Genomic DNA, 22,032 nt, shown 5'->3' with positions numbered 1-22,032 from the left:
CCATGCTACAGACCAGCTCCAGTGTAGCCACAACGAGTCCTCCCACTGGGTGGTGTCTCTGGCATGACCATGACCACCAAGCCACCCACATCACTGCCCAGACTCAGCCCCAAAACATGTGACACCAATTGGACAACGCCATTTGAACATGAATGAGTCAAAAAGGGAAAAGGGGCAGCTCCTGTGGTTCTTTATTTCATGGTTGCAGGAAATAAAGGGTGCTCACAGAGGGAGGCACATCCCTCTTCATGGGCTGTGTGAAGATTTATTGGGATGAAAACACAACAATTTTGCTCCATGAGCGTATGCATGTTTTGATTCTCCTTACTTTAGAGGAGCATGTGGTTTGGCAGCTGGAATTTCTGCTTTCACAGGAACGTCATTTTGCGTCTCGCCTGTGCAAGAAGAGAAGCTGGATGCGTGCTGTGCCACCAGCTTTTGTCACCCTCCGCCCCTTTGGCTGCCACTGCCTGCAGCAGAGTGCTACCTCTCCCTCCCAGCAGCAGGAGCAGATGAAACCCAGCCTCGCACACCAGCTGTCTGACGCTCCTGTCCCAGCAATGTATGCTGCAGAGCTGGCACCCAAACATGCCACTCATGTTGGCACCTGCTGCTGTTCCAGAGCTGAGCTAGTCCCTTAAATATCCAGTCTTCCTTCGCTTCAGTGCAGATGCCTCACCTGAAATGCCACGCTCCTTGAAGACCACTCAGCCTCTCCTTCTCTGGGGGGCACCTGCTCCAAAGACGACCCTTCTGGGGTGTCTTCTTCCCACCGTGCCCAGGTAAGAGCTGCCTGCCCAGGTGTTTCCAGTTGCTGAGAAGCATGAGATGGAGGTGCAGTGCTCCCACGCCAGTAACATCCCAAATCTGGAATCAAAGACAGGGCTCATACTGAAAGGAGTCCTCAGACGCTCTCACAGAGGACTCTGTCTCCCTCCAGTGACTGTTGAGTGCCCGCAGGAAGCAGCCTCACAAATTAAGTGTGTAAGGATGGGTGGTTTAAGTGTTCCCCACAGGCTGGGAAAACAGGGAACCTGAGGTGGTCGCAGCTGACTTCTTGTGCCTCGTGGGCCGCAAAGTTTCACATGAAGCCCTGCACTGAGCTGGCCAATAACCTGCTAAAATACATCCTTGAGGAGAGATAGAAAGAGATAGGGAGCAATTCTCATCCCTGCAACAGGTTGTTAACTCCTGCTGGTTAATAATAAGTGCCTCTGCTCGGCTCACATGGCTTCCCATCCGTGATGTGGTTTCCTCATGCAGGGAAGACCCCTTGAGTACCCACTGTCAAGCTACCTATGTCGTGTAAGCAAGTTTTTTTTGGAATTGCCACCACAGCACAGGTGTGGTGTACAGTAGTTGTCTTGTGATACACGGCTTTGCCTTTCATTTGCATGTGCTAGAAAATGCCTTGACTCATCCTAATTAGGCACAAATCAAGAATGCTCTGTATGACTGCTCTGAAATCATCACTATTTCCCTCTTGTCCAAAGCTGACTTTATCAGAAAATACCCCTGGTTGTGATTTTCTGCTTAATTTCAGAGAGTTAATAAAATATTGGAAAGAACAGAGTCTTCAACTGATTGATGAGAATCTCATCAGAAAGACACTTATTTGATAGTTTTTCCACTAAAACCTACTTTTTGAGGTATACTGATCAAACAGTTCTTAATCCATGATAATGTGTGCTTTACTGATAACCTGATAGTCTTCAGTCAGATAGTAATTTATGGCTAAACAAACAGCACTGTGCAGGACTGTGTGATTGCACTTATCAGCGAACTCAGTTATCTCATAAAACAAAATGATGTCATGTTTGTTTGAGTAAAACAACTTTCCATAAAACTGAGTTGGTACTAGTTGCACACCCTTTCTTCAATTTCTTATTGATTAATTGGGCATCAGTTTCTTCATTGTGCTGACTCAGATTGATGCTAAATTATCTAATTTGTCCTGAGTTAAACCATCTTCCAAATAAAATTTAGGATTGTACAGAAAGATAGAAAATTTACCAAAGCAATTCAGAATTGTTCTCAGTGCTTTGGTTAGTACAAAGAGGGTTGTTAGGGGCAGTAAGGTACACCTTTTGAGAGATGAAAATTAAGTGTGGTTCGCAAAAACTCAATATTTGGTGAAAAATAGTCATAACAACTTCAATTACAACCTGATATATTAAAATATATATTTATACAGGAAAAGCACTGAATTTTCAGACAGCCACTCTTCTGTTATTTGCTGTTATGAGGCTGAGAAGTCTGTGTACAAAATCAGATAGGTTTCACAACAAAGCATCAACTTTTGGTCACAGAGCATGGTATCATGCGACAAAATTACTTATTTCAAAATAAATCATGAATGTGATTTTTTTGTGTGTGTATTTGTTGACACAGGAGACAATAAATATGGTCCCAAAGCATAGCAAGCAAGCAAACTGTTCAAAATTGCCTATGTTCTTCAATAAATAACTAACAAAATGTGTCAACAGTTCAGATTTTGTGCAAGACTGAAGAATAAGCAACATACATTGGAAAAGAAGGAATAAATTGCCCTCTTTTCCCTAAGGGCACTTGCACAATAGTACCATCAAAAAAGATTCTCTTCAATGTACTGAAATCAATGATAACTCAAAGATAGTTAATAGATGATGTGCTGATCTCCAGAACTGACTTTCCCAGATGTGAAAGTTTGGATTTTAAAGAAATTTTGTGTGAAGTGAGGACGTTTTTCTTCAGAAGGCTTTAGATACAACATCCGCCAACTGTGGCTGCATTTTGACTCTCTTTTACAATTTATCATCTGTATTTGTTGTTTAGCAACAGATTGTTGTATACATGACTGCTGCATTTCCTAAGCAGTGAAACTGCAACATTCATCTATAAATCAGCTGAAGAGAGGAAGAACTGGGACATCATGTTAAGAGAGTTTCTGGTGGCAGGGCAATCAGATGGCTCTTTGCGTTGCCTGACACTCTATAGGTGATGGTCATGATAGTGCCTCTGTCCTCCATCAACTCCAGGATGCACTCAGAAAGCCATGCATTTCTCCTTGGGCTGAGGAATGCATGGAGAGAGAGCATCAGTCCAAATAACTTCTGGAAGCATGTTAACCCTGAAGAAATAATGTTATCAGAGGACTACAGGGACCAGGGGTTAGTTTCTAGGCCCTAGAGCCCTACTAAATTTAATGACCTTTTCAGAAAGACACGTGAGTTTGGAAAGCCTTCAGTGACCATACTGGCAATTTTAACACTTAGTATGCATCCTTCCCAGGCTGCCTTTCCATAATGAAGCAAAATTAAACAGAGTGAGGTCACGTGAAGTGGGTTTTCTCTTCTCTCTCTTTCTTTGACCTCACGATCAAAAGGCAAGATCTGATTGTGCATTTTCATTTAGTATGGTGATACATGACTACAAAAGATGTCAAGAAAACACCGCCTGACTTGATGATGCTTCTATTCCTGCAATCCACACAAACCAGCTTTATGATGTCGCTGACACCTCTGAAGAAACTCACCACTTTTCTTCTTTTAATTAATAGAGAGTGGTGTTTCTCCATTTAAATTTTTGGGGGAAAAGAGTAGGTTACTAGTAGTGTGAATTTAGTGTATTATGTACTTTATGTTGCTAAAGATGTCCCTCGTGTCTTAGCACTGAGAGCTCATCAGGTTGGGTGCAGCTGAAAAGAAATGCTAAATAAAGGCTCTGTAAGCTAGAAGGAGCCAGAAAGAGCAGCATCTTCAGAGAAGATGCAGTTCTGAAAGTGGATCCAGGCAGTGTGCAACAGGGGTTGTGAAATTCTTAATGAGAAACTGGTCGGTGACTGAGGGTGGATTTGGCAGAGTGGACAAGACAAATGCAGACTTAGATAGTCAGGATGGATGAAGGTGAGGAGGGAGGCTGCAAGCCAGTTGCTGAAGAAACATGGTGCCGCATGTAAGAGGGCAGGCGGGTAAGCAAAGTGCAGATGTGTTTGGGACACACAGCCTGTGTCACCTTGAGATAAAACTGCAGGCAATGGGAAAGAAATCCCATGCTGGATGCCAAAGGAGCATGCTATCATAATCTAGCAGCAGCAAATGTGAGAATCAATGTTTGTACAATTGAGCAGGACAATATTCATAGCAGTAAATGGCTATGATTGTGAAATAAAAAGCTTATCCATAAACTAGGTGTGTTTTTTTATTTTGCTAATAAATAACAAAACTAACCTATTTAACTCAGCCTTGTTTTCCCACACTGCTGCCTATTATCACAGCGCATCAATTTCTTCATAGCAAAAAAAATGCTAATAATAACATGATTCTTTGATTCTTTGACTTTGGCTCTTTTTCATGTGAGCAAAAACTGAAAATAGAGCTTAAAGTTTGAATATCTATGGTTTACTTAATCGCAATCTTCCTCCAGTTTTAAAGGTTGAGTTGGTATGGGAAAGTGAAGGAGGCAAGTGGTGGCTTTTAGGAAATTAAAGAGGCTATCTGTCTGCTGTTAAAAATAATAATAATAATAAAAAAAAATATTTTTTTTTTTTTTAAGAAGAGAGCTGTATTTTCTAGGGACAGGTGCTCATTTCAGTTGATCTCTTTGGGCAATTTTATAAATATTATTTTATCTGGTGCAGCTATAAAAGTAGCATCTACAGGAACACACAACTTATACTCCAGACAGTGACAAATTGCTGATTTCTGGCCTGGCAAACATTTGTAACCCTGAGTTGTATCAAGTACCAGGGAGCAGAAGAGACAACCTAAGTTTCTTACTTACTGTTCTGTTAAAAATACTTCCTTCCTCTGCTGAAGCTAATTCTACCCACAGAAGAATCCACCCCCTGGCCACCAAAATAAGGTGTAATAAGGCAGTGTGTCAGGAAGAGTCTTGATTTGTGCTGGACATCATCTTCAGGGATAAACTGCTGCTTTCGTCCTTATAAAAGCATGAAACTCACACAACCTGAATTTCTGAATGTGTGCTTAAAACATTTTTAAATCTCTCACAGGTTCCCACAGTGTGTGGATTACCATAGCAACGACTTCAGTCATGGTCCGTGCCCCTCACCTCTAGGACTGAAGCTCCTTTCCTGCCTTGGGGAGACTCAGTGAAGTCTTGGAGCTGGCCATGCCCTCCATCCTCCTTGGCCTTACTGCAGCAAGAGAAGCAGCGGTGTTACAAGTTCATCTGCAGGTCAGAAAGAGAAGGTCTCAGCATGCCACTGTGCAGTGAGAGCCACCCACACGGGACAGCAAAGCTTAGGGCATGTTGGTTTTACACTGCAGTGCTAAAATAAAAATCTTGTCAATGCAGGACTGCTCAGCGTTTCTGGAAGTGAAATAGTCTAAAACACAACATTTTAATAAAGTCAATGCAGAGAAAAAGGAATCACAAACTTGAACTTGGTGTTACATTTTTGCACCCTCACAATATATTCACATATTTGATTAGTTATTAAATACATAACAAAAAACACAGTATTGTCACTGTTCTGTGTTACAGTAACTCATGCTGAGAAAGTGAATGTCCATATTGCAGCCCACAGTTTGCTTTACCAAGAGAGTACAAACACAGGAAAAACCTGGGGATCCTAAAAACTAGATGTAGGTATAGAAGGGAGGGAGGGAAGCCCCAAGCCCCATTGCAAACATGTAACATTTATCATCTGTCTTTTACCTCTGTTGTTCCGAACACAGCAGGAATTAAAAATTGCTGTTTACTACAGTCCATTTTATCTCTTGGTTTCAAAAGCGTGTAACACAGAGAAAGGACTTTGGATTCTTCTTTATGAACTGTCCGTTTTCTAATTGGTAAAATTATGTGATTAACCTTTTGATACAGTTCCGCAGAAGCAGTTGTACATCTAACCATTGTATTTAGCAACCGTTAAGCAAGAAATCAGAAAGGAAGACTACTGTACCCATGTCCATGGAGGAAGAAGAGTTTAGCCAAGAAAATAACCTTGATTACATACAGCAGTGCTTGGAAGGTGATTGTGTTTGAGATAACTTGGAGCTTTCTTCTCATTGTACCTGACTTTTGAATTTCATCTGCTGAATACCAGAGGAAACATTTGCCATGCATCTTGAGGAAAAATCCTTCCACTGAAAATTCAGACAAAAAAAAAAAAAAAAAAAAAAAAAAACATATTTTAGGAAGAAATTCTATTTTCTTCCCTGTCTTTTGGGATGAACAGCAACCAAAGCAGGAGGAGGAGGGCCGTGTGGTAGGTGGAGGCCTGGCAGCAGAAATGAGACCACTGATCCATCCCCATGGCCCTGATGAAGGAAGCTGGCACCTGCAGCAGCCAAAATCCCAACCCTAGTGCTCTGCAGCCAACATCACCACAGCCCCGGGCCCGAGAGAGGCCAGCTGCTCCCTGCAGAGCCAACCTGCAACTGAGAAGCTGCCCAGGCAGTGACCCCAAAATTTGGTCACTTTTCCTCAAAGGCTTCCAACCCCACATCCTCCAGCACAATTTCCAAATTTTCTCCCTGCTCCCAGCTGTGCCCACCCAGTAGCAAAGTCTCGTGCCCATTTCCACGCTTCCCACTGCTTTTTCCCAACTTTTGGAGAACACCAAATCAGCAGAACGCCTCCTTTCATCGGCGTTTTTTGGATTTTTCTGATTTTTTCATACTGCTTTTGTCCTTTCTTCCCTGCATGGACGCGGCGATCCGTGCTCTCAGCCCCGCCGCTCTCCCAGGGCTGCGCGCAGCTCCGCGGGTGCGGAGCGGGGCAGATCCGCCAGGGGGCAGCAGCGACCCGCGAACCCGCGCCTCTGCGCGCCCCCGACGCACCGGGACCCGAATGGGGCAGGGCGGGCCCTTGGGGGGGGGGTTGTGGGTTTTGTATCATCATCATCATCATCATCATCATCATCATCATCATCATCATTATTGTCGTTGTTTTGTTGTTGTTGCTGCTATTAATGTTGGTTTGTTTTATTATTATTTATTTTATTATTATTTATTATTGTTATTACCATTATTACTATTACTGCGTTATTTAAATGGTTGATTCCCACCTGCAGGCGGCTCCCCCGACCTCTCGGCTCTGTACACCTGGGGGCTTTAAAGGTTCTTTAGAAGATTTTTCTTTTTCTTTTATATTTTTCCCCTCCCTTGCCCCCGAATCGGTGTGCAGCAGCTGGAGTTGTTGGTCCGGGGAAGGCAACAAACAGGCAGAGAAGTCGCCTGCTCTTTTGGAAATGACTCCTGCCTGTTTTCTAAAGGCACTTGGGGATAATAGTCCCCTTTGAGCGTGTCAGGAAAAGAAAAAAAAAATATATCCCCCAAAACAGGAGAAAGGGAAAAACAGCTAAAAAAAAAAATAGAGGGAAAAAAAAAAAAAAAAAAAAAAGAAAAAAATAAAGGAAAATGAAGAAAAAAAAAGAAAAAAAAAAAAAAAAAAAAAAAAAGAAAAGAAGAAATAAAGCGAGGAAGAGAGAAGTTAACGAAGCAAACCCGCAGACGTAGGCAGCTCCCCCCTCTCCTGCGGGGACAGCGACGATCGCAGCCCAACTCGCCGTGGTATCGCCCGCTGCTCCTCGCTCCCCGTCGGCCGGGAAAAATCCCAAATTCGCTCGTTTTGGGGGCGGGTCAGGCTCGCTGCCTCCTTCCTTCGTTCTGACATAGAACAGGAAGGTGACATCATGTCCTCGCCTAGGGGCTGCGTCACTCGCGCTGTGTGTGCAGGAGCTCGGGGCTGTCACTTCTGTGCTTTTTCATAATAACGCCCCATTTAGGTCTTTTTTTTTTTTTTTTTTTTTTTTAGGAAATGACGGACCGCAGCCTGAAAGCATCTCAGTGACTAAGGTCGAAAAGAAAAAGAAAAAGAAAAAGAAAAAGAAAAAGAAAAAGAAAAAGAAAAAGAAAAAGAAAAAGAGAATAAATAAAAATACGATAAAGTAAAATAAAGAAAGAAAATAAAAGGAACAATATAAGATTCAAATCCAAAATAAAATATTAAATAAAATAAAACTAAACTAAACTAAACTAAAATTAAATTAAATTAAAAAAAAATATATCTCGCCCTGTCCTTACCATGGACCTGTTCCTGTCAGGATCGCGATTTTTCAAGCTTGTCACGGATGGGATGGGGAGGGGGAGTTGAGTCGTGGCAAGTGGAGAATCAGGATTTAAAACACTGTGCCCCCGGCCGAAGGGCGTCTGCCACTTGGAGAGGCTTTTCCAGCTGATAATAATAATGTTCCGTTCAAGTTTGCTATTGGGAAGGAGAAACAAGCCAGTAAGTTCGGGGGTTGATTGTGTGTGAGTTCAACAGTCCCCTCCTTTAAATTTCTCTGTAAAAGCTGCGTATTTTGCTTTCACCTGCCACATGTAAAACATGAGCTTAACGAGAGGTGGGGATGAGAGACGTATTTTAAAAAGAGCAGCTACACTCCCTTGTAACTTGAAAACTGGGCCAAATGCTGCCCGTTTAAAATCAGCTCTACCGATTTCAACGGCTTTAGAGCAGTTTGGAAATCATTCGATCCCGAACAGCCCACTCTTTCCTTTTACTTTCCTTTCTTTTCTTTTTCGAGGTTGAAAACAGCTCGACATCACTTTAGCTAATTTAGCCAGAAATAGCTTAGCTCTTATTTTCTAGTCGAAAATAATTTTCCTGTATTCCTACATTTACAGAATTATAAAATAAATTTAAAAAAAAAAAAAAAAAGGAAGATCAAAATACACGCTGAAGTTACCGTAGTTCTAGTAACTACTTTGAACAAGAAACCTGGCTTTTAGCACATTCTGAAACTGCCGACAGCAGACAATACGTTGTCTGAACGAGAAATTGAGTCCGTGCAATCAAAAGTAATGTTTATAAACAATAAAAGGAAAAGAAAAAATGAATTGCAAATTTCAGAGCTTCCGTAGTAATTGTTACGGGCTATAGCACCGGCAGACTGCTGCTCTGATGCCAACTTTTCCGACCTGAGAGGAAGCCACTCGCAACACGTTGTTATTTTTTTTCTGAAAATGAGTAAATTAGAAGGAAAACGTTTCAGTGCTCTTTAGAACGAAAATCATCAATCGATTGATTTTATTTAGTTAATATAATCATTTTTTTAATAATTTACTTCGACGTAGTTATTTGTATTTATTGTGTTAATCACTTTATATAACAGCAACGTAGATACAAAAACAGAGACAACTTCTTAACGTAACATGGGATGTTTACAACGCTTTTTTTTCCTTTTTTTTTTTTTTTAATCGTAAAATATCAAAAAAAAAAAAAATAGTTCCAGCCTCTTTGTCCACATAACTTAATTCCAGCTAACTCATTAATTTGACGCCATTAGCGCTCTCTCTCCACCGGCGGCCTCGTGGAGCAGGGTCTGGCACAGCGCACACGTAACCCTAAACCCTCCCACGACACGGTGCCAAATTCACGCCCAATTAGCCCCGAGGCGTCATTAACAGCGGCAACACCTCCTTTCTCCCTCTTTCGTCCCCAAACCGGGTCCCGAAAGTGCAGGGACACGGGGCGGGGGGAGCTCCCCAGCTCCTCCTCCGCGTGTTTCTGGGGGCGGGAGAGGGGAGGGAGGTGGGAAACGAGGGGGGACAGCTTCCGAGGCCGCCCCCTTCTTCTCCCCGACTCTCGTCCTTCCCCAATCGGGTCGGGATATGAAAGTCACCGACGGGGTGCGGGGAGCGGACCCAGAGGGTGAGTACCTCCAGGGACCCCCAGGGACCCCCCCGCGGGACTTCACCTCCGCGCTTCTTAAAGACGCACCTTCTGGTGAATAACTCTGGATAAATCGGCACAAAAACAGGAAAAAAAAAAAAAAAAAAAAAAAAAAAACAAGGTGGGAGGGCTGGGGCGGGTGGTCGCGCTGGCTGTCACGGTCGCCTTGCCTCGTCCCTGGGGTGAGGGGCACGGGGAGGACATGGATAGAAGGAAGACCTCTGCCGCGAAGCTCCCCCTGCCCCTCACGAGTGTGATTTCGGGGGCGCAAAGGCTCGGTTGGGGTGCGGAGACCTCCCCAGCATCTCCGCCGTGCGCACGCCTCGGGAGTGCGCGGCGGACACCCAAAACTTTGTGTTACCGCCGCCCCTCTCCCGTTTTTAACGAAGCTGGGTTTTAACGAGGGTGCCAAGGCCCCGACGATGTGGGAACCGGTCCAAGCAGCGCCGTCTGTCCGTCTTTCTGTCCGTTCCGTCCTGCCTGCCCTCCCTGGGGAGGGAGGATGAGGAATGGGGGCTGGGAGGGGCGCGTCCGGGGTAAAAGGGGTGTCTGTGATTTATTGGAGTGTCAGCGTGGTCGGCGGCGGAGCGCCTAAAATAATAATCATTTTTTAAGAAGCAGACGAAATCTGCTCGCGCCTCCTCTTACGACAAGTTCTGGGGTTCCCTTCAGCACCTCGGGGTGCGCGTGGGTTTTTTTTTGTCGCTTCTACTCACGTCTTGCCGTCTCGCCGAGCACGATCTCTGTCCAGAGAGCACCCCGGTTCCTTTAGCAAACGTACCTTTATCTGTCCTGTCACGCCACGGGTTATCGTGGAATCTTTTGTACCTGGGTTTTATGACCCGTGAGGTGATGGAGAGAAGTTTTCTGTATTTTGGTACTGGCAACGGGCGCTGGAGGAGCGCGGAGAAAGGGAAAAAATAAGCACAAAAAAATAAAAGAGGGGGGGGAGAATAAATAAATTAAAGAGAGGGAAAAAAAAGGAACAAAAAAAAAAGAGAGAGAGAGAGAGAAAATAGGGAAAAAAGCAGTAGCCTCACGCGTCCTGTTGCTTCCTCATGCAGCCGCCGTGCTACCCTTACATGCAGGTATTTCGGGGGGGGGGAGGTGCCACCCTGCCCTCACCGCAAGAGCTCGGGTGGCGGTGAGGTGCTCGGGTGGGACCGAAATAACCCCCGAGGCTCTCGGAGAAGGTTCCTTGTCCCCCTCTCCACACGCAGCCTGTGGAGAGGTTTCCCAGCCGAGGTGGGAAACGCGACCGAAATCCCTAGGAGAAGACCTCGGAAGTCAATTACCGGGAGCACGCCGGGTTTGCGGAGTCGCAGCTAATGAGCTACCAAAATTAAAGTAAATAAATAATTAAGAGGCGGTTAATCCAATCAAATGTAACCTCGAACTTCTCGCCTGCCTCCTGACAGCCCAGTGCGGTCGGTGCTCCCTCACCGACACCGGCGCTCATAAAAATTGCCCCATGACAGTATCGGGTCTATCTTTTAGTTAAAGATTTTTATTAAAAAGAGGAAAGGGGAAGAGGTGTAAAGTGTAGAAACAGTAGTAAGGTATAGGGGAAGAGGGGCAAGGTATAGGAACAGGGGTAAAGTAAGGAATAAGGATAAAATAACACCCACGGAGTCCTTCCAAGAAAAATCTCAGCACAGATGCAAGTCAAAATAAACCTGGTTTATTTTCCTGCCGGGACGAAGAGCGAAATTTCGCCATTCCTTGGCACATCCCGAATGACTTCTTCAGGCAGCAGCAGCCCACGGGGGAAGCCTAGGGCTCTGTGCCGGCAATTAAACCTGCTGTGAGCCTGGCCTGACTCACGGCCTGGACGGACAGCACCGTCGGATCCACAGTTTCTTTTATTTATATATATATATATATATAATATATTTATATATATCTTATATATATATGAGTGGATTATTTTCTTATATGTATACGGATATAAAATATATAAGATATAAAATATATAAGATATAAAATATATAAGAAAAAAATAAATAGATACAAATACATGTGCATATATAAATATATAGTTTGTTTTTGTTTTTTTTTTGAGGAAAACAGCGCGGGTCTGGAGGCGGGGGGCCCGGGATGCCCGTGGAGCTGCGCGGTGGGCCCCGCCGAGCGGCCCCCGGCAGATGTCGCTGTCCCCCCGTGTCCCGCTCCCGTCCTCCCCACCCCACCCCCGCGCCTCCCACGGGGATGCCACGAGTGGGCTGCGGGGTGCGGAGGCGCAGGAGAAATAGCGCAGAAATTCCCACGCCTCAGGGCTCCAAACGTGTCCGGCAAGGGGGAGCCTGGCCCCCCGCTCCCCTCCCCGCAAACCCGGCGGTTTAGGAGCTATCTGAAGTCTGGGTGAAAGTCCCAAAAGGCGCCGTTCTCGTCCCGTCACTCCCTGCCGATCCTCTTGGCTTCCGCCTGTCTACCTGTAATTAGCAGCATTATTAACCGGAGAGGGGCTGTGGTTTTACAGCGTTATTTTTTTTCCGAGAGAGGTCTATCATGAGGTGCATCCGCACTGAAAACTTTTGTGTAAGGAAATACAAATTATGATTTATATATATGCATATTTATGCGTGTAGGCAGAAAACACTAAACTTTTTCCTTAATAGGGAAAAAAAAAAAAAAAAAAGAGGATTTTATTTTTTCTGACTTCAAATTTCGGTCACTTCATCTGAAATTATTAATTTGTCATTGTACACGTTTTCGTTCTGGTACTTAAATATTTGAAGGAAAGGGAAAGGCAAAGAGAAAGGCAAAGGGAACGGGAAAGGCAAAGGGAAGAGATATTTTTCTATACCTGCATCTCCACTCTTTTAAAATACTTCGTAAACAATGCGGGATCAGGTATGTTCATGTGCAACAAGTGCAGAGCGTAAAGGCACGGCTCTGGCTGTGTGCGGTTTGATTACGAGGCAGACAGAGGAGGCGAGGAGTCAAATCCTAACCGCAAAGAGTTGGGACCTCGGTTTAGAGGAGTGTGTCCCTTGAGTTGCAGATAGCAAAATAAAATAAAATAAGATCTGATTTATTTGTTTGTCTTCAACCAGACGCCTTCTTTCACCCCAAATCTGAGCAGTGCCACTGCGGGTGTGGGGGTGTGTGGGGACAGCGGAGGAAGATGGGGAGGAAAAGAATGGAGGCGCTGTGCAGGAGCCGCCTGCACCGTGCTCTGCGGGGAGGTGGGGTTACATCCCCCCCCCCATGGGGGCACCGCCGGACAGACAGACAGGCAGGCAGACAGACAGACAACAGAACACACAGCCAGGCCGGGCCGGGCTTCCCCCGGCTCTTGGCTCTCTGCAGATGCTAATGAGGAAGACGCAAGTGTGCTAATTGAAAGCAGAAGCGAGGGAGTCCCCGGCACCGCTGGGCGCGTCCCGGCCGCTGTTCGTAGAGTCGTGCCCTGCTAATGAAGTATGTGATGATGAGGTAAGGGATGACATGACCAGGCATAGCGTCTGCTTCCTTTATCTGGATTTTTTTTTTATTATTATTTTTTTTTTTTTTGTCATGTTTTGCGTGGAGCCGCCTGATCGCTTTTTATTGGGTGGCACATGCCACCCCGGCACGTCACCGCAGGGCTGGCAAAGCTGGAGCGCTGCAAATACCAGAAGAATTCACGTGTACTTGTGGTGAAACAGACACTGAGCAACACAGACCGAGCATGACACCCTGCTCTTTATTAAATATATATATATATATTTATATATATATAAATATGTAAGCATGACAGCCTTTCGGGAGGGCTTCCTTTTGCCCTACACTTTCATGCAGGTAAGTCATTCACAGAGTAACTGATTATATATATATGCATGCACTTAGACATTAAAAAGGAAAAAAATAAAAAAGTGTATATGGACAGGCGTTGTTATTATGGAAAATATTACTCGTTTAAAAATATCATATCTCTGTACTGTACAAAGAGAATAGCCTTCTGCTTTTAGTCAGGTTTAAATTATTTTAATAGCAATTCAAATGCCCCACTAAGATTAATAGAAGTGATTTTGATGTAATTTTGATGTAATTCAAGGCCTGTGCCATTTCCGGATAAAATAAATACAATGCTACCTGCAACGCTTTGAAATAATCCCTGATGATGCGTTTTTTTCTGTTAAGAGGTAGGTAGTCGTTCTAAATCTACATGCTTTAAAATAAAAGGCATCACATTTAATAATACAGAAGTTAGAGCATACAAAATGTCTTCCTCGGAGAAAGCTCTGTGGACCGGGATCTACAAATTTTAAGAGTTTTTTTTTTTAAATAAAAGATTCCTGAAATCAGTGCAGAGATAAATGCGTTCATAGGCCGTAATCCAGCAATGAGATATTACATATCCTTTTAAACATCTTATGCTTAATCTATGCCGCCTGATACCTTAATTTTTACTTATTTATTTATTTATTTATTTATTTATTTATTTATTTATTGTAAGACGAAGTTGATTTGTCGATCAAACTCCCGGTTCAAGCTATCGGCATTACATCCGCGCACGGCAGCGGTGTGTCCCTCCGGTCCCAATAAGCGTGTGGTGCGCCTGGGTTTGTGTCATTGCCAGCACTACCCGCGGTCTGTAACCTCTTGCAGACAGTAGCAGGGAGGAAACTGAGTATAAAGACATGTACACAGCAGTCTAACAAAAAAAGAGAAAAAAATAAAAAAAAAGAGGGGGGAGGAGATAGGAAAAGGGAAGGAGGGAGGTTTTTCTTTCTAAAGGCGAGATGAAAGGAAAAGCGATAGCCTGTAACATCCAGCAAATTAAAAAAAAAAAATGCAAATATACCTTTACATATGCATCAGCATTAAAAATAACACACGGCGGGGCCACGGGAGCGGTGGCAGGAGGAGGATGGCGCAGCGGCGGGGTCCTGCAGCAGCCTGCGCGGATCCTGCGCGCACCGCGCAGCGCAGCACGGCTCGGTACGGCACAGCCTGCCCGAGCACGGCCCATCGTGCTCGTTTCGGGGCTGTTTCTTTTGTAGCTGCCGGTACTCTTCGGCTGGAAAGGGATACCCGGATTATTATTATTATTATTCGTTCCGCTAATTGCGATCGATTCGCTGGATCTGCGGCGAGCGCGCTGGGAACGTGCGGCCGCTTCCGCGAGTAGCCGGATTTGCATATTCCTTCTCTCTTTTCCTTTCCTTTTTTTTTTTTTTTTTTTTTCCTTAATGCCCTAATTTCCTCGATGTATGCAAATGCTGCCGGACGTACAGTAAGCCCCCTGCTGACGTCAGTGGACGTGACCTCGCCGATAAACCCCGGGGTTTATCGACGCCTTCCGCGGGCGCGCAGGCTGCGCGGATCCGGCCCCCACCCCATCACACACCCGTTGGCAGAAGCGGAACCCCCCCCCCAAGACCCCAAAACAAACCCCACAAACCGCCCCCCCCCCCGCTTCCCCGAGCCGCACCAGCCCCCGCCCCCCCCCCCCTTTTTTTTTTTTTTTCCTTTTAACGGGACGTAATTTGATGCTTCTCTTCATCAGACGACGAGCGGGAAATAGAAAATCCCGCAATAAAAAAAATAATAATGATATAAACATCGCGTGTTGAGCCGGGTCGAGCATCCCCACGGAGGGACAGCGGTGCGCGGTCGGGCACCTGCCCGCTGGCCCAGGACCAGGGGCGGTTTCCTAAATCTGCCTCCCCCTCTGGATCGATCCTCGCGCTCACACCGCGGTGTGAGATGGTGCTGGGCAAAGTTTTATAGCCGGGCTATGCTGCAGCATAAAATGCAGTCGGCGTTTTGAAAAAGAAAGGTCTTCCTGAGGTCTTTTTTTATTTGTATTTATTTATTTATTTGTTTGTTTATTTATTTATTTTGCCGTGATGTCTTCCAGAGCTTCTCCCTACCTCTCGGATCTCGGCAGGAGATCCTGGAGCGAGCCACCGGGCGGCTCAGCACACGCACACCTGCGCTGCTCCCCGATACAATCAATCCTCTTTCTCCGAAATTGAATGGCCAAGCCACCTGGCGGGCGGAAACACGCGTGTATTTAGGGGGAGGGGGAGGAGGGGATGGGGAGGCGTGCGGAATTTTGCAAATCCTCTCCGCGGCGTTTGCCCTGGATTCCTGCCCTGAATTCCCGTGGCTCGGTCTGGGCTCGCGTTTTCGGTCCTTACAGAGCTCCCTTTGTCCGCCGTGGGCTGCGGGGTGCTGTAGGGGGGAGCGGGGTGCAGGAGGGGGTGTCCCCATAGGAAAATCCGCGCCTGCCCCCTCCCCGTGCTGCGGGCTGGACAGGCGATGTAGCGCGCTGTGCGCACACGTACACACACGCATGTAATCCATAAGCATATATATATATATATATATGTATATATATATATATATATATATATATAATGTCCCCGCCCCTCCCGCCGCCCGCCCCCTCGCCCCACGCGTACCCTGCACCCATGGGTGCCCCCCGCAGCCGCCTCCTGCCTCCCCCCCCACCCCGCGAGCACCCCCGGGCCCCAGGCAGGGGGGTCCCGAGACTCTCCCCGCCCGCCCCCGCGCCCTAAAAGCAGGCTTTTTCACTCATTTTCGGGCACCGCTGACCTCGAAGCCCGGAGCGGTAGAGGAGAAGCAGGGGAAGGATGCGAGGAGCTGCGGGAAGCCCCCTCCGCGCCGGGGAGAGGTCACGATACAAGTTTGCATGACAGCAGGAATGGGAGGAAGGTCTCTCTCTCCCTCTCTCTCTCCCTCTCTCTCATTCCTCTTTTTTTTTTTTTTTTTTTTTTTTTTTGGTAGCATTGTGATTTTTTCCCCCGTTGTTGTCCGGTTGGTTGGCTCTGAGAAAAGTTAGGCAAAATGCCAGCGCCTCCGCAAAACGGGACTCGGAAGAATCTGTTCAGAAGTTAGCCGGAGGAAAACACCTTAAAAAAAAAATCTACCGATCGGTGCATTATTTATTTATTTATTTATTTTAAGTTTACAAATAAATGTGCGCCTTCCTTCTTCTCTAGGAAAATGTAGCCATTGCTCTTCTTTAGACGAGACATTTCTAATTTGTTCCGTCTGTCAGAATGGCACTAAGAGAGGTTTTGGTGCAAATTCATTATCTCTGGCAATGCAGAACGTATAGTAGGAACTGAAAAAGACCGTGGCAATGGACGAACAATAGGGCTTCAGTTCATCAGCAACAAAAGCGCTGGGGAAATTGGTTGAATTTCAGAGCACGTCCTCCTCAGCAGAGAGGGCTGGACTAGACCTTGGCCAACCCCCCCAAAAAACTTGCAGAGCCTCACATACAAGACTTCACTTTCCACTCCGGGGCGTAGGAGGCAATATGGAAAAAGGGAAGAAAATGAAAAAAATATATATAACTTTCTGCGTTTGTCTCCCGCTTTGGCGGGTGGAAGATCGCTCGACGATTTTACAGCCTTTTTGGCGCACCGTGGAGCTTAAAGCGGCACTTTCAAACGGGGATGGCGGTGGGAGAAAGGCGTGAATTTGGGGAGCCCCGAAGGAAACGGAGCCCCCCGCTCCATGGGGATCTTATTTATTTTCCACGAGGCCCACCGAAGCCATGTGAGTACGGCGGGGGCTCGGCTTGTGCGCCATGGGGGGGTCGAGTCCGGAGCCCCCTGCGGGGGCTGAGCCCCGCAGCGGGTCAGGAAGGGCTGGGAGGAGGCCGGGGGTGTCCGGGCGCTGTCCCAGCCCCTGCCAGGAGCTGCGATACGAGGGGGGCTCCTGCAGACCTGTTGGTCGCGGGATGGGGGGGAGGCGTGGGAAGCTCTGGGTGTTTGCAGGGAGCGGTGCCGGGTGACCCCCGAGGGCGTGCGCTCATAGGGAGTGAAAAAAGAGTAAAGGTTGCACTGTCACCTCTTTTCCACGGGAAAAAAAACATCCTCGGGATGGCCGGGGGATGAGGTGAAAGATCATCCCTCGGAGCTGGGAGTGCTGGATCACCCTGTCACCGGCTGCCCCCGGGCCGGATGGCACGGCTCGGCTCGGCATGGGTGTCCACGGGTGTCCCTGCTCCCCCTCCAAATCAGCATCCCTCCCCCGAGGAAAAACTTCCCGGGGTTATGCAGTGGGGGAAACTGCTTCAGCACGGAGTGGGAGAAACAGCCTCTCGCTAGGAAACGTGTTTTTTAAAAAAAGAAAACCTACATCTGATGCAATCCATACGATGCCATGGAAGCGTGAGGCTCACGCCGGATTTATTTACCCCTGCAGCTCTACAACCCGCGGTCCCGGCTGCAGGACAGCCGTGGTGTGGAGGACCTGGAAGAGCTGTTGGGGAAATGCCGGCTTAACGCGTTTTGCATGTTTTGAACTGAAGGCTAGGTGGAGCCTCCGTCCTTTATTAAGCAACCGGCAGCTTATAGTATGCAAATGTCACATCTCTCTGTAGTTCTGGCCACTTCAGTTCGTCAGCCCCAAGTATTCTTAATTTTTTATTCTCAGCCGCAGCTTTCCACAAGTAATTGTACCACTTTTGTTATTGTTATCCCTATTATGTCCTGAAAATATCGATTACCATATTTAACCCTGCAGATACCGGGGTGCATTACTCATATCTATTTTGTGCTGCATTAGATCGTCTGCACGACATGTGGCTACTTATTTCCCCGTTTAATGTAGAGCCAACCTTTCCAGTGATTTATTTAACAATCTCAAAAGTTAATACTCACAGTGCTTTCTGAGCACACACACACAAACGTTTATCTGTTAACATAGGTTCCAAGAACAAGAACCAAGCAGGAAAAGTATTTAAACTGCGACCTTTTATGGCTTTTTTTTCAGATTTAGACAACGCAGACAGAGCACAGGGAATGGCAATCAAGACACGAAACGGTAATTTTTATTTTATTTTATTTTTTAAAACCAGACGATGCCGTACGCGTTATGTAAAGATTTGAATATGAGGTCTTTAATGCAGCGTTTCCACGTGTAACTACTGTTTGCGAGTTTCTTTTCATTTTTTTTTCCTCGAGATTTTGACCTCTCGATAGCCTGCATTTTCTAATGTCGTAGTTTGGGTTTGTACTGGATGTCCCTTTGCCTGCAATACTCTCAGCATAGCGCAGATACAAGAAATACAGCAGGCTTTACAGGCAGGTGCCTGTGAGGTGAAATCGTGGCCACAAAGAAATGATGAAGCACTTTGCTGGGAGTCGAGCCAGCCGAGGGACTTACCTGGCTGCCAGGAGAGGGGTGCTGTGCGAGAAGCGCTGCCCTGGGTTGTACCGGCGTGAATTGTGCTCTGGTTTGGTACCAAGAGGGGATCTGAGTAGCGCTGGACCTTGTGATGCGCCTCACAGCAGCTTCGGTGGGGATCGTACCCGTGCTCCTGGCAGAAGGTGGGGACACCGGCATGAGACTGCGCTAATTAGAGAGTTCCTCTTTAAAGCAAATCGAGACTGTTTATTCCTAAGAAATCCACGCAGGATGTTACTTCTTTGCGTCACAGCCATCTGGAGACCTATAAAAAGATTAGAAAACAAGCATGGCAATCACATACTAATCTACAGGCCATTAGCGGAAATTTATTAGGGAGGCAGGAGGAAAAAGCAAATGTTTGGAGTCGGTAGCTTCCAATGTACAGATCATTTGAAAAGGGATTTTGGGGCTGGGAAAGCGTGCGTGTAGTGTTATCAGCTGCTGTTAACGTTTCAGACGGTATTCGTGGCAGTAATTTCAGAACTACGCGTTGTACAAACTTTTCACTTGCTAGACAATGCTGCAGGCTTGGATGTGTATGAATGCTAGCAACTGCTGCACGCTGTTTTTTTGTGATATTTAGAATAAGCAGAGACTTCGTTGCACTTTTTTTTCTGGACAGGTGTGGATTTCAAAGCCCTGCGAGGTGATTGAGAGGTAGAACATTCAGTTAGAAATGCGGCTAATGAACAGCTAGGTTGTAATTGTGGTGTTGGCTCTTTTGGCTTTCTGAAGCTCTCCTGGTTAGTCAACAAAACGCGGCAGGTGTATTGCATTTACCACTCATGCCAGTGTGTGAGTAAGTGAGGCGGTCTTGAGAAAAGGACTTGATGTTTTTAAGGTATGTCTTGCATCTTTAAGCATGATTATTTGGAAGAAAAAATGGACAAAATAAGCCTTGCTGTTAACTGTAAATCCAGTAACATGGTGATGTGTTTTAAATGCATGCATTACTGCATAGTTACGTGTCTGTGTTGATATGTGTTACACATGCATCTACAGGAGCACAGACACACGCACATGAGGAGTACCTGAATGTTCATGCCCCTCACTGGAACAATTTAATGCGTTAGCTCATGGGCTTGTTGTGTGTAACACATGCCTGATCACTAATGCTGCTGCCTCTAGCTATTGCCAGGAAAAATATATATATATCTGTCTCTCTACCCATTCAGAGAATCTCATTAGAATTTTACATAATATCGCAATGATCATGTGCCTGCAGATGTCTAATTCAGCCGTCTCTGTTGTGTCTGAACAGCCTGAGAGGTAATGAGGGAGCAGGGTAACCAACAACGTGGCGTTATAGGGACCCTAACCCTTCCGTGCCAGACTCTGCAATACCCATTACGAGCACTGGCACGACTGCCTCCTTGACCCCTGGTATACAAAACAGTGGTGGCAAACTGCGGTGCCCCCCGATACCGGGATATCTGACAGGCACTACATAAATAAGTAAATAGATAAATAAAGTAATAAATAATTCGGTCTCAGATTCAAGGACTGGCAATCCGAGCGAGCCCCTGGTTAGTGGCATCACCGCTGAATTCAAGATCGGGCACTTCGGTGGTGTGTTTCTGTTACTTCGTGGTGGCAGCATTAATCCGGGGCCTTGTCTGATAAATGAGACCGCTCCCCCGTTTCCGTGCCCTTATAACATTAACTCAGGGTAAAAAATGGGATGGTTGATGCAGGTGTGACTCTGCAGTGCAACCGCACGCACGTACGTGTTAAAATAAACACGAGTGCACACACGCATGCATCCATGCACCCAAACTGACACATGTATGTGTGTTCCCCTGTGCACACAGCAGCACACACACAGACAGGCTGTGCAGCCAGTGCAGAGCCACCAGAGCTTCAATTTAACTCCATGCACTAAAAATTTCCCCCTTGAAAATAGCACCACATGCAAACACGGGTTAATTTACAAACAAATCCATGTGAGTGCGGTGTGGTATGTGCCCTACAATGCTACGGGAGGACAGAGCAGGGTGTGCTGTGCTTTATTTTACACCTTAGAAGAGCAGCAGCAACAGCACAAATCTCAGGTCGTAATTCCTGCAGCAGCCCGTATCGTGTCGGTGCCGAATTTTCCAATGCACGTCTTACTCCTGCTGCCGCTCCTGAAGCGCATTTATTAATTTCTACTGTAAATACTGCAGATCTCGGTGTGAGGATTCATCGCATCGCGTGCACCCGAGAGACCTGTGATGTTTGCACTTTGGAAAAAATTCTATAGGAATCATACCGTTAAATAATTCAGAGTGTAATCGTGTATTTTTTTTATTTTTTTTATTTTTTTTATTTTTTTGGGGGGGGGCGCTGGGGGCGGAGGTCGAGAGGCTGAAATCCTAAATCCTGGCATTACACGGGTTACACGGGCGAACAGCCGGGGAAGACTTTGCCTCCCCCGGTCCAAGGGGTAAAGCGTGGTTTCCCCACTCCGGGTGCGAGGTCAATAAAAATCGAGGACAAATCGGTGTTTTTTTATTCACGGGGCGTTTCGCCGCCCCCGGTGAACGTCGGCGCACCCTACCGCGGGCGCGCAGGAGAGAAAGGGAGGGAGGGAGAGGGGAGGGCGAGGGTATGGAGGCTATAAAGCACGGCGGAGCCTGCTGCCCGCAGCATCCCCCGCGCACACGCGGAGGGCAGCGCGCAAGGAGCCGTCCCGGTGTCAATACCTGCGGGGCGGAGAGAGGCAAAGGCAGAAGCTGCCCGTGCGATCCATCTCACGGCGGCTCCCGGCACCCGCAGAGGCCGGGCCCTGGCAGCAAAGTGCCTCCCTCCCCGCCGAGACAGAAGAGAAGCGCGGGCAGGGAGGCCAACCCACCCCCACTCCAAAAAAAAAAAAAAAAAAAAAAAGACCTGAAAACGCTTTTATCTGTCCTTAGAGAGGGCCGGCGGACGGCAGAGCGGCCTGCGCCGGCCGGCAGGAAGGTGAGGGCGGCGGGCGGAGGCTGCGCTGGATGGAGGCTGCGCCGGATGGAGGCTGCGCCGGATGGAGGCCGCCGCCGGGCTGATGCAGAGCAGAGGTTTTCGCCTGGCATCCTCAGCACCTTGGCCTCCCGCGGCACGGGACCTCTGACCCCGGGCCACGTTTCGGCGCCGGGAGCCCCCCCTTTTTCTCCTCCTCTCACGCCGGGGGCGGCAGCAAGCCGGCAGGAGCGCGCCTGCCTCTCGCCAGCCCCG

General features: G+C 46.9%; 2 long non-coding RNA genes across 2 annotated transcripts in view; one reads left to right on the top strand and one right to left on the bottom strand.

Moving 5' to 3' along the window:
- Positions 1-85: 85 nt before the first annotated feature.
- Positions 86-7,624, bottom strand: LOC106017448 (uncharacterized). The gene is made up of 4 exons (XR_011805959.1): positions 7,452-7,624; positions 5,053-5,172; positions 680-867; positions 86-395 (listed from the first exon to the last, which is right to left on the bottom strand). It is a non-coding gene; the product is annotated as an uncharacterized lncRNA (long non-coding RNA).
- A 1,900-nt stretch (positions 7,625-9,524) lies between these two features.
- LOC106018304 (uncharacterized) overlaps positions 9,525-22,032 on the top strand; it is a 97,626-nt gene continuing 85,118 nt past the window's right edge. Inside the window, exons 1-2 of the long non-coding RNA XR_005261776.2 lie at positions 9,525-9,660; positions 18,424-18,474. This is a non-coding gene — a long non-coding RNA (uncharacterized lncRNA). The remainder of the gene's footprint in view (positions 9,661-18,423; positions 18,475-22,032) is intronic.

The sequence above is a fragment of the Anas platyrhynchos genome, chromosome Z (assembly GCF_047663525.1).
Source record: "Anas platyrhynchos isolate ZD024472 breed Pekin duck chromosome Z, IASCAAS_PekinDuck_T2T, whole genome shotgun sequence".
Classification (NCBI taxonomy): Eukaryota; Metazoa; Chordata; class Aves; order Anseriformes; family Anatidae; genus Anas; species Anas platyrhynchos.
This window is presented reverse-complemented; position numbering and strand designations above follow the sequence as displayed.